We start from the raw sequence: 13,100 nt of genomic DNA on the forward strand, positions 1-13,100 counted from the left end.
GTGAACTGGCCGTCCACAGCCACTGAGCGGAACGAGCAAGTCGAAACACGACACAAACATAATGGCTCTGTTGAACGCCGAAACACATACGTTACTCCAGAACACGATACAGCAGACAGTACGCAGTGCGGTTGGGACGTTGTCTCGTGTAGGTGCCTGGAGTTTACTGTTAGACTGGACATATCAGTTGAAAGTTTTTTTTCTTTTGTAGGGTAAGCACAATGGTAATACAGAAACAAAGCACTCATTTAAATGATCAGCTTGTAGTCATATATTCACTAATAAAGTAGTTTTATGAAGTAGTTAACGGAAGTCACTTCATAATGAGATACCTTAAACATGAAAATTAGTAAGTAAATAATTGTTATCTGTGTTCAAAATCTTTGGTCATTTTCGGTCGCCCTAATCAAAAATTGAAACAATGAAATAGATCTGACAACTCGCGAGCTCTCGTAATATTACGTTTTGAATGGACCTCGTCAATCCCGCCAGTTCGCGTAACTAATAAATTACCAGAAATTTTACTAACACTTGTAAGTAATATTTTTTCAGCTTCTGTGGCTAAAAGACATGAGACACGGTCCCACTCACCTTTGCAATGACGACGAAAACGGTAGCCCACAGCACGGCGGAAACCATGGCGATCCTCATGGTGGCGACACAATCTGTTCACAGCGTTGCTCAAATCTCTGAAAAGACCAACAAAAGAAGGTCACATAATGTTGGTAGACATGGTATTAAATGATAAGTTCCCTATCGAAAAAAAGCAGAGAACCGAATTATAGAAATTATTTCGTGTAGATGAATCGATATTGCATCACCGAGAAACAGCTACATAGCACATAAATCGGGAGGCCAAAATCAAATGAGAGACTTTTGCAGATTCTCAAGGCTGGCTGTTAACTATTTTAATGTATACCTTAGTCTCTAACGTTTGGTACAAAACTCCATTTACCTTTGTGACTGTATTACCCTGATAGTACCTGTATAACTCTGTAAATGCCTGTATTTGTAAAGAAAATATTTGTGATAAATCGCTGTGACACTACAGGTAAATTCCTGAGGTACGTGTTGTCATCTGCTCGAACGTCTCTCTTCTTTCATTTTCAGCGAGTATAACATTATGTACCAAGAAATTGTTTGTCAGTTTAACAACACTTTCTGATTAAATCTAACTTGCAGAACACGAGAACGACTATAGTTTTGCGCAAATAGCAGTAATAATTTCAATATGTGTGGATATTCTTTGCTAGTACCATAGGTGACCATCAGACGATTCTCAAGTGCAAAGCTATTCCACTGTTTTCTAGATTACTATATGGAGATCTTGAGATGATTCGATACCTTCCAGGACTTCAAGGATGTTCCACAAAGTACTCATTTTTCTTTTGTCTTTGTGACAGCAGAGCAACAGCGGAGCAAAATGTTAAGAAATAATGGCCTGTGAGAGATGAGTTAATTCCAGGCAAAAATAACGTAAATCGAGAACCTCTTGTACCGAGGGAAATAATTTCGTTACCTCTTCTGTATATTAACTTGCTACTAATTCAACAGTTCACTAAAGGCCTGGCTATTGATTCTGTGCCTCTTAACTTTATAGGAGAAATGTTTAGCCAAATGTCCGATGTGAAAGTCAAAGAAGGATTTTTTTACTGAGCCCCAATTCGGCTAATGTTACAGTCGAACGCCGTGGATGAAGCAGTGACTCAAAGAAGAACGTAATGCATGGGAGTCATTACATGTAGCAGGGGTTTCTAGCCTAGAAAAGAAGAGAGATTCACCTAGAACTTATAGGTGCTCTACTTAAAAGCTACAATAGCCTTGGGTGTACAACGCCAGTTATAATGCACTACTTGTATTCACTTGTTGATTTCTTTAGAATTTGGGATATATGAGTGAAGAACGTGATGATCGTTTTCACCAAGATATATTGTCTGTGGAAAACGTGATTCATTTCTTATTTAAATTTTGTGCAAATTAACGAATACCCTTGTGGAAAGTCTATTGTGCAAGAACTGCTGTGCTTGTAACCATTAACAGTAAAAGCGAATATTTTGAAATTACATGTCGGATATTGAAATTAGAGAAAAAACAGGTTTATATCCTCCATGAATAAAAGCTTGGTTAAATTTTGTTGCCATGTGTAATTGTACGTCCATGATAGCGTATGGTTGCGTTTATATGTGTAACGTTGACTAACATGAATTTACACAACGACTGTATTGAGAACCGTTTCTAAGACCTTTAAAAATTTGACGATAGAGTTCGGGTGATTCAGTACAAGGGCGGCGGGCGTCTACCTGAATAATATCCTTTAGCGTATTAGGCCGCATCGTACTGTAAAATAACATTATAATTATAGGGTATACTGGGTATGGTTGTGACAATTTTCATTTGATTCCCTATATTGTTGTTACTATGCGAGTTAGATGGAGTAAAAATGTTTTTTACTATAAAAAACATGATATTGTTGCAAAGTCCACATATCGATATTACCACGACGCACAATTTCCGATCTCTCAGAATTAGTTCTCGAACGTTTGCAAGTCTCATAGGAGCAAATTAGAAAAAAAAAATGAAAAATGTCACAACCGACCACACCGCAGGGGCGGTTGTGACAGTACCTGGGGTCGGTAGTGACACGTTAAATATTGCATCAAAATAATATAAAATCAGTTTTATTGCAACTAATATCTAACATAATAGCAACATAATCTTCTTGTGTAAAAATTTAAGTTTTATGCAACAAAAGAAATATAATCTTGGAACACTTTAATAGCTTGTAATTAATAAGGAACTCTAGCATCCATAGCTGTTATTATAACAGTCATCATATTACAATCAGCAAAAGAATTTAACTAAAATATCAAACTATACAATATAATAAGTGTGTTGAAATACAAAACATATAAATAAATAGGCATTATAAAAACCAGTGAAACAAAAATCTTAAAATGTCTTATTCAAGGAATCTAAGCATTTGTGTAAATGTGATCACAAAAAAACAAAGAACAGTAGAAATATAAGGTTGATTCTTAGTTCTAAAATTGCAAAAGTACAACAGTGAGATCTAGTCTGACTCATCACAATTATGACAAATGTCAAACCGACTGCCACCTGCGCACTCCAAGTGGGACCAGAGCTCACATTTTCCTTGACATTTTATCCATTTTTCCCCAGGCCTACTTTTTGAATATGGGCCTAAGCAAACCAGACAGAAATAATCTTCTTCATCCGATGACGATGGTGGTATCTTCCTTTTCTTTCCTTTGTTTTTTCCTTTTCCTTTATTTATTCCTCTTGATTCAGTAAGATGTTTCTTTACCTGCTGAGCCTTCAATCGTTTTTCTTTTTAGTCATATTCTTGCCTAACTGCCTCTGTTTCAGGCGTGTCTGTAGAAATGGTTGACTTTTTATTTCTGGAACAGCTTGTTTTTCTTTGCGGAGCCTTAGGAAAAGGCCGAACAATTTCAGGCGAGAAAACAGGTGGAGTGGCTGAGAATGACGCAGTTAGCTCAATACTACTTGAACTTGGGATTGAAGATTCGCATAATAAAGAAGCTGAAAGTGGCTCCAATTCATCATTGCGTTCAGGATTGTTCTCTCCAGAGTCAGGTCTTTCTATTTCAGACGATGGTGAAAAGCCAAATTCTTGTGTTAAAAACTGTGGTATTTCATTGTTAACTCCAGCATTGTTTTTTCCTAGTCTCAGGGTTCGTTGTGTGCATTTCAAGAGATGGTGTTGCACAAGTGTTCTTTTCTGTGTCAGGGTTTGCTCTGTCCGTAACAAAGGAAGATGCAAAGTCAGTTTCTTGAAATACATTACTATTATAGGGGTTTTGCAGGCCGGCCGAAGTGGCCGTGCGGTTAAAGGCGCTGCAGTCTGGAACCGCAAGACCGCTACGGTCGCAGGTTCGAATCCTGCCTCGGGCATGGATGTTTGTGATGTCCTTAGGTTAGTTAGGTTTAACTAGTTCTAAGTTCTAGGGGACTAATGACCTCAGCAGTTGAGTCCCATAGTGCTCAGAACCATTTGAACCATTTTTTTGAACCAGTTTTGCAAAAACCAGCCTGAATGTTCGATTGTGTGAAAGCCAGAGGCATAGCAGTTTTGATAATACCTGGTATATCGTAGATTGTCATTGTTTTTCCAGGGTGGCTCCGCATCCAGCCATCACAAGCACTATTTATAGCTTTCTTGAAGGGTCCGAACACAGATCTATCCAAGGGTTGAAGTTTGTGCGAACAGTGTAGAGGAAATGAAAGCAATGTGATTCCATTTTCTTTACAAAAATACAGTGTGTTGATGTGGATGTGTGAGGAATGGTTATCCAGCAATAGCAACACTTTATGCGTTTGAGAAGCATTAGAGAATTTCTTAAAATGTTGGAGAAATACTAAGAACGATTCGTCTTGCATCCATCCTGAAGGATTTGCAGTCCCAATTGATCCTACAGACCCATCCCTAACAAAATGATCACTATAACGTACCTGTGGAAATATAAATAGAGGAGGCATAGTATTCCCCAAGGCATTTACTGCAAAAGCAACTGTGAGTAATGTACCTCGCTCAGCTGAAGTAAGAGCTCCCACTTGGCGTACCCCACGTCTTGCTACTACCTTGTCAGGTTTTTGGACAGTAGCGACGCCTGTTTCGCCAACATTGTATATATCCTGTGGTTCATATTTCTGCCTGTCCATAACAGTTTGCAAATTGTCATAAAAAGCTTTTACATTTGTTTTATTAAAGCTCGTTGCTCTTGAAAGGCTAGTTGCTTGAGCTACGCGAACAGAGAGTGAAGGATTTCTATTCATGAATGAACGAAACCATTCCTCGCCAACCATCTCATTCTCGAGCCAAGTAGCAGGTCGCTTCAGATTGTATTTAGTACTAAGTTCGAAAGCTAACTTCCGCACCTCTTTCGGAGAAAGGCCAAAATATATTTCTGCGCATCGTGTTATATAAAGTGCCAGCTGCTGTTCCTGCTCCTCAGAGAACACTTTATTATGTGCGACATATCCCATGCTGACGCTGTCTTCACTCTGGCCTGCAGTGACTCCATCGCGTTTAAGAATGTATCGCAGCAAAGACATGCGATTAACTTCGTGCATTTCCGCGGCTCTGCCTATAGAACTCCCGTTTTTCACTTCTTTATAAACGTCTTCATATTTTGTAATGCCACACTGCCCCCTGTCAGTCTTCCTCAACCTCTTTCTGGGCATCTAGAAAAAAATAATTTTCTTCGTGTCACAACGGTACCCAGAAAATATGTCACAACCGTACGCTCAAAACATGTCACAACGTACCCAGAAAATATGTCACAACCGTACCCAACGCACTCCTCCACAAGAAAAACATCGCAATGGCAATACAAAATTTTCTACGTGCGAAGTAATCACTGATATTAAACTACTAACGTTTAACGTTTAACGAGAAGAAACTCTCATTACTTTATCAGTACACATATAGCAACAATCATTAAAAGAAATGGAATCAAGAAACTTACGTTTGACTGTTGAAAAGTAATGTAGACCGCTGCTAGCGTTATTGCGACGGCTGACGAAATACTGTGACACAAGTCCAGACAGGCACGCCGCTTTTGTCTCCCTCCCACTCTCCACGTTATTCTTTTTTGTTTGGCTAATATGGCGACTGTCACAACAATACCCTGGCACAACCGCACCCAGTCTACCCTAATACAAAAGCCGACTTTCTGTCCGACCAGCTTGCAGCGAAATTATGGATTCAGTATTGTGGGAGCCAGTTCCACTATTCAGAAATGTACTCTGCAAAGCAGTCGAAACGTCATCTTGTCCTAAGTAATTGTTACTTCATTTTACAGTAGCACGTAACATAATATCCGAAGTATTTTTTTTTCAGCGGCTCAGCAGTTTCGTTGCACTCTGGAACTCGAACCAAAACCTGTTTCCCACTCCAAGGCTACCGCTCAAGCTTCCATTTCGTCTAATTTTGGCCATAATGAAAGTTACATGGCACTTCTTACGGTAGTGAATAATATACCTAATGAGTAGATGCAGTTATCACTAATTTTTGTACTATTACCTGTTTTGAACGGCGAAGTTTCATCAGATGGCATGCATCCTTATCTTACTTGCCCATCTACATCTTGGAAGGGTTCCGCTTTTAACCTGTGGAGACAACCATATAACAGAGTTCGCGTTTAAACACTTTACGATGTATGAGGCACAAATGTTTATAGATTGTTTCTGTGCGCTTTGATTCTCATATATTATCAAATGTACACAGAAAACTCCGTCCAGAGTATACGGAAAGAAGATCTATTAATTTTTTACAGCTGAATATGTGTAAGTCTTACCTCGTAGTTTAGCTTGTGTGTGGATCTGCCCACTTAGAAGAAATGAGCTGAATGACCCAACAGCAGCTTTTTTTCCCTTAACGGTATTTCGACACCACAGCCTCCCCACCCGATACGAAGCTTAACCTCCAGCTGCGTCTGAGCCGTCACGTGTAGGTAACAGCTACTGCTGGCGTTGGATTTGTTTTGAGTGGCACATACCGTGACAGATAGGCAGGCAGTACGTGTCTCAAAGTCGACCGCGCAACGCCTGTCTCGCCGCAGAGAAAGATTTCGAAATCATGGTTGTGTTTGGACGGGCAGCGTAGTTCACAACGACTTTCAAATAAACTTTAATTACAATAATGGTTTCCATCAACTGCAATTTGGTTGGGAAATCGAACCTAAAGCTACATCTATATTTTCCTCAGGTTAAATATTTGTTACTCCACCAGCTCTCAGCTTCACAGCTAGAGCATCGAACGAATTGCTGTTTATTTACTTCATTTAGTTATATAGTTAAATAATTATAATTGCCAAAAGGCTGGGGAAACTTAATCAACTCACTGTGTGTGACATCAGATTATCAGTCCCGGTGTAAGCTCAGTGCACAAATATCAGAGACGTTTCGTCCCATGTTGAATCATCGGAGACAGTTTAATTAGATCGTAAGCGAGATTAATTTAGCGACTCACAAGTTCGGGTATTCGGTGCGAGACTTTTTACGGGAATTACGCGTGCTCAGGTCTAGTGTTGCACTACTTTAGAAAAGTCAGGGAGGCACTAAATCCAGCCCCATTCCCTCCACGCCAAAGAAATTGACTGCCAGGGAGCTTACTTGACAAGCCAGTCTTCACACATCATTGCTAGGTGACTTCCTTTGTAGCTCATCTGCAGAGGTCCGTGAACACAAACCCTCAAGAGAGGATAGGTCTCCGTTTCCGTGCTTGTGTTGCTGTCCAGGCACCTCTGATAGCAACGTCAAGTGGTGCGAGTCAGCTCGTTCTTTAGTGTGTAGGCGAAATAAATAATGATTAATAGAACTACTGGTAACTATAGATGATGCCACACTTAAATAGGCGGGAATGAATGTTGTAGGTGCCAGGATGATAGGCTTTACCTTATGTTATGGTGACATTAATGGAGGTTGTGTGATGTTAAGCAGCTTGAATTGTACTGTTAGTTTTTGTCTGTGGCAAAATCAGCTTAGGAATTCAAGCGCATGTGTTATACTATAATGTATTTCCCGGAGTGTTCTGTGTCAGCATAACCATATTCCTGTTCATAATGCATAGAATCATGGGGTGAAGAAACTCTAAGTACTTTCTGGACTGGCCTGTTCAAAGCTCCCAATTATCTATCGACTATATTTGGGATGTAGCTACTAGGTCAGTAGCTTGCCAAATAAAGTAGACTGACAACGTGACAAGCATTGTTCTTTATTCTGTAGAAAGAACAGAAAGAAATTCCAGCATCAGTGTATCATTACTTAGAGGTACGTTTCCGTTGAAGATGAATTATCGTAATACTATTAAAATGATATTCTGTAAACTATTATTTATAGGGCTGGGGTCTTGCGAACGAATAGAGATATGTAGGCTGGGTTTGGCCACATAATTTTTGTGTTCACTACTTGAAACCTGCAAGTGACCCATCGGTCGGTAGGTAACGTTACGTAGCTAAAGAAAGAAAATGGCGATTCAGTGTCCAGTGAACCGTTACCCTACTCAATTATTTGATTGGCAAAACCACAAATAAATTACAGTTACCTCTTCTTTACATAATTTTTGAAACAGTATTGAATCACAATTAAATAATACGCTTCTCCAATAGAATTCTACCGTTAGACCAGTTCCGCTGTGCAGAGTGTCTAAAGAGTTTTCCTCTGGTTACTAACTTAATCATTTCTCTCGCATACGAGATATAAAAGTGAAACTATAGTCAGAGGCCTACATTACAAAATGTCATGGACAGTGGAAGAACACATTAAAAATCAACAATTGAGTATTTTTTCGTAGCATAAAGCGTAAGTTAACCTTTTTTTCCATACGACTCATTCACCAGCCTCAGGAGATGGATCAGTCCAATAACTGTTGATGTAGTGTTTTTCATATATGATACAAGAGATTGTCCTTGACACCAACTCACAGAATATGTACCAGGACAGCAAACTGTCGAGCCGCGACGACCATTTCATCGTCGAGGAAGAGTCTTCGGCTCCACTCGTAATTAAATGGCGCACCGTGTTGAAAAATAAAATGTCTGTGGCATCCAACCAGCAGGCTGCTGCAACAGTTCGAGGTACGTGGAGTTGTGACTCTGTCGCCAGCAAAAAAAGAATTGTTCGCCAACGGAAAAATCGGAAACTTGTGGTAAGGCCTTATGGAACCAAACTGCAGAGGTCATCGGTCCCTAAGCTTGCACACTACTTAACTAGCTTACGCTAATGACGAAACACACACCCATGCCCGAGTGAGGACTCGAACCTCCGACGGGGGGGGGGGGGGGGGGAGCCGCTTTTCGCCAACGCTGCCACGTGAAAGAGTGCACACCAGACAGCTACCTCTGATGCAGTCTTATCGTTGTACTGAGGGGCTCTGACCTGCAAATAGGCGTGTTTTGCTAACTCAAATCTCCGCGGACGTAAAACGGTGCACTGTTCGCAGAGCAACACCTTAGAGATACCCAGTATAGTCATAAATGCATTTGGACAGATACTGGCAACCCTACTACAACGTGGCATGATCTGACTACAAAGCTTCTACATTTAATACGCTGGAGACAATAAACGTATATGTAATTTATCGTATACAGTACATTTTGAAACGATTAAATCATGAGAAGTCCTATAAATGCTTTTTAAAGATTCCTTCACTTACTGCTACAGCTATACCAAACACTGCAACTGCATGAGAGACAGTACTTTTCATTATACTGTTTATTAAGGACTTCTTCTATTATGTTCACTAGAGGAGTGGGGGAAGAAATATAGCTAGTAGACCACCGCGGTAACTGTTATTAGCGTAGTTTCATCGGCGCGGAAACTACGTAATCAGTGGTAAGCGGGGTGAAGAATTTTCGCAGTTCCTCCTTGAAAACCGGATTCTGGAGTTTTCTAATCAAGTCTTCCTTCAGTGCTTGCCACTGAAGTTTTCAGCATCACTGCTACGCGACCACGGTTGTCAAACAGTTCTGCGATGGTTCTCACTGCTCTCCTTTTTACATATTCGAAACCCCATACCAGTTCCACTTATCACTTAATATCGATCCCACACACTTAGCCACACTCTCGGACAAAAGAATCTCACTGTTTTCATTCTTTCTTCAGACGTTGGTGGCCAGCCAATTCTCAGATTTTCGTTAACACATATTGCATTCTTGAATTTCATGTACTCGATTTTGGGAAGTATCTTTTCTATACATTGCTTTGAACTTTCCTTGCACACTTGTTGGTTACACTGTCTTGTTGTAATATTTAATACACCGAACTTTTTCCCCGTTTGTGAACAGTTAACTGGAAACTACAGCTGCTACACTACGGACACTAGTGTAACGACGTATAGATTTGTTTAAATGATTTTCATTTGACATATGACCATGTGCAGACTTCGTCACCTACGTCAGTTACAACACACTTCAAAATTATTTAAACTCTTTTTTAAAATTTGTCTCAGAATGGTTCTTGAACGAAACTGTAAAACATCATTTGAGTCGTATGCGCAAAATTATGTCACTCGGGCCAATTGGTTTACGTAAACTTTTTCAATTTTAGATGTCGTTTGTTTCTCCTCAGAAATTATACTGATACACGTTATCTGATTTAATCGATATTAGGACCACATTGAATAAACTTTTTGAGATTCAAAGTCGCGATGAACGCTGTCAGAATTCAATAATCTTGTCAACTATATTATTAATTCATTCACATAATTCTTCATAAATAAATCCTCGGAACACGTATTTCAACTTTAGTAGCATCCACTAGTTTATTATCTTTCTACATACAGACGTGAACCTGAGCCTTGACGAGACAAAACTAAAATTTTCAATAAGATTAAACTTCCTATGATATCATTGTTGTACAAAACATTACAAATTCTCATTTATTTTATTTTTAGAAGCACGACGCAACAACTCGGTTTCAGGATCTTCTGTTGCTCTTTGGCTGTCGACCCGCGACGTATAGTGGCCAGCAATTTTCTCTCTGGTCCCGGCAGCGAAGATGCTGTCTCCGTTCGTTGCGCCGCCCTCTCCGTACATGAAACATAAAAAAAAAATAAAAAACTTTAGACAATTCACAACCATTACAAATATTACAAAAAATACATAAACAAAACTAAATTAAACTTATATTCACCTGCAAACTGGGCTGACACTGGTGGATGGGTGACGCTTCAATTTCGTCCCACTACAACACGCTAATGATGCCTGCAACAAAATGCGCTCATTTAACATCCTTTCAAATCAGTGTCATTTCCCTCGAGTCGACATAACAATAAAAAATAAAGTCTGCAATGAAAAAAAAATGTCTGTCGACTTAGTACTTCAAGCACGGCCTGTTAATATCGCATTTCAGCCCTTCGAAGGACTGGAAAATGACAGATTATAAATGTTTCTCATGCTAAAGTTTTCCTCGTAAGTTCCTTATTATTCAATTCGTATTTTGAGTTTCATATTTTTCCATTGTTGTTCAGTGGATTCTCAGATTTTATCGTGTTGTGTGTTCATGTGTGTCTCCTTGTATTGACATACAAGTTAACATCGTGACCTAAAATTATTTCAGACAGTGCCACACTTGAAGATGAATCAAATCACAGCAAATATACACTACAGGCCATTATCAGCTGCATTTCTTCTTGGTGTAGCAATTTTAAACGGGTATTCATTGGGCAAATATATTATACCAGAACTGACATGTGATTACATTTTCACGCAATTTGGGTGCATAGATCCTGAGAAATCAGTACCCAGAACAACCACCTCTGGCCGTAATAACGGCCTTCATACGCCTGGGCATTGAGTCAAACAGAGCGTGGATGGCGTGTACAGGTACAGCTGCCCATGCAGCTTCAACACGATAACACAGTTCATCAAGAGTAGTGACTGGCGTATTGTGACGAGCCAGTTGCTCGGCCGTCATTAACCAGACGTTTTCAATTGGTGAGAGATCTGGAGAATGTGCTGGCCAGGGCAGCAGTCGAACATTTTCTGTATCCCGAAAGGCCCGTACAGGACCTGCAACATGCGGTCGTGCATTATCCTGCTGAAATGTAGGGTTTCGCAGGCATCGAGTGAAGGGTAAAAAAATGTTCAAATGTGTGTGAAATCTTATGGGACTTAACTGCTAAGGTCATCAGTCCCTAAGCTTACACACTATTTAACCTAAATTATCCTAGGGACACACACACACACACACACACACACACACACACACACACACACACACACACACACACACACACACCCGAGGGAGGAATCGAACCTCCGCCGCCGAGACCAGCCGCACAGTCCATGACTACAGCGCCTTAAACCGCTCGGCTAATCCCACGCGTCGAATGAAAGGTAGAGCCACGGGTCATAACACATCTGAAATGTAACGTCCTCTGTTCAAAGTGCCGTCAATGCGAACAAGAGGTGACCGAGATGTGTAACCAATGGCACCCCATACCATCACGCCGGGTGATACGCCAGTATGGCGATGACGAATACACGCTTTCAATGTGCGTTCAGCGCGATGTCGCCAAACACGGATGCGACCATCATGATGCTGTATACAGAACCTGGATTCATTCGAAAAACATGACGTTTTGCCATTCGTGTACCCAGGTTCGTCGTTGAGTACACCATCTCCGGCGATCCTGTCTGTGGTGCAGCGTCAATGGTAACCGCAGCCATGGTCCACCCTGCTGCAAACGTTGTCGAACTGTTCGTGCCGATGGTTGTTGTCTTGCAAACGTCCCCATCTGTTGACTCAGGGATCAAGACGTGGCTCCAAGATCCGTTACAGTCATGCGGATAAGATGCCTGTCATCTCGACTGCTAGTGATACGAGGCCGTTGGGCTCCAGCACGGCGTTCCGTATTACCCTCCTGAACCCTGGCTTCAGTCTCAGAGGGTGCAGGTCGAACACGGGAATAACGTAGATGTAGGAACCATCGGTATAACAGTTGTAAATTGTCGTAGCTGTGTTAGGAAAGTACCAGAGGTCCAAGCGCTAATAGAAAGCACCGATGCTCAAGTCATCTCCGACTTTAGCCAGCTTTCAGTGCCTACGATAAGTTCAGCCGAAATTTTTGCGAATTACCTAAAGGTGTTCAGAAACGTTAGGCTAAATGCACTTGGCGGTGGCGTGGTTGTTGCTGTTAGAAGTCGTTTATCTTGCAGCGAAATTGATGTAGACGGTTCCTGTGAGTTAGTATGTGTAGAGGCCATTCTTGGTTACCGGAGTAATATAATTATTGGATCCTGCTACCACTTCCCAACGCAGATGACAAGTTGCTGAAAGGTTCAAAGAAAAATTGAGCCCAAGTTCGAACACGTACCTGATTGAGACGGTTATAGTTGGCGGTGACTTCAAATTATCCTCGGTAAGTTGGCGAAAATACATGTTTAAATCCGGAGGTACGCGTGAGAAAATGGTTGTGAAAACACACTTCTTAGCAACAAATAATCCTGAGCTAATAACGAGCATCTAAACTGATACAGGGATTAGTGAACACAGAGATGTCGTAGCGAGACTGAATATCGTAACACCCAAATCCACGAAAAACAAACAAGAACTGT

The sequence above is a fragment of the Schistocerca nitens genome, chromosome 2 (assembly GCF_023898315.1).
Source record: "Schistocerca nitens isolate TAMUIC-IGC-003100 chromosome 2, iqSchNite1.1, whole genome shotgun sequence".
In the NCBI taxonomy this organism is placed as follows: Eukaryota; Metazoa; Arthropoda; class Insecta; order Orthoptera; family Acrididae; genus Schistocerca; species Schistocerca nitens.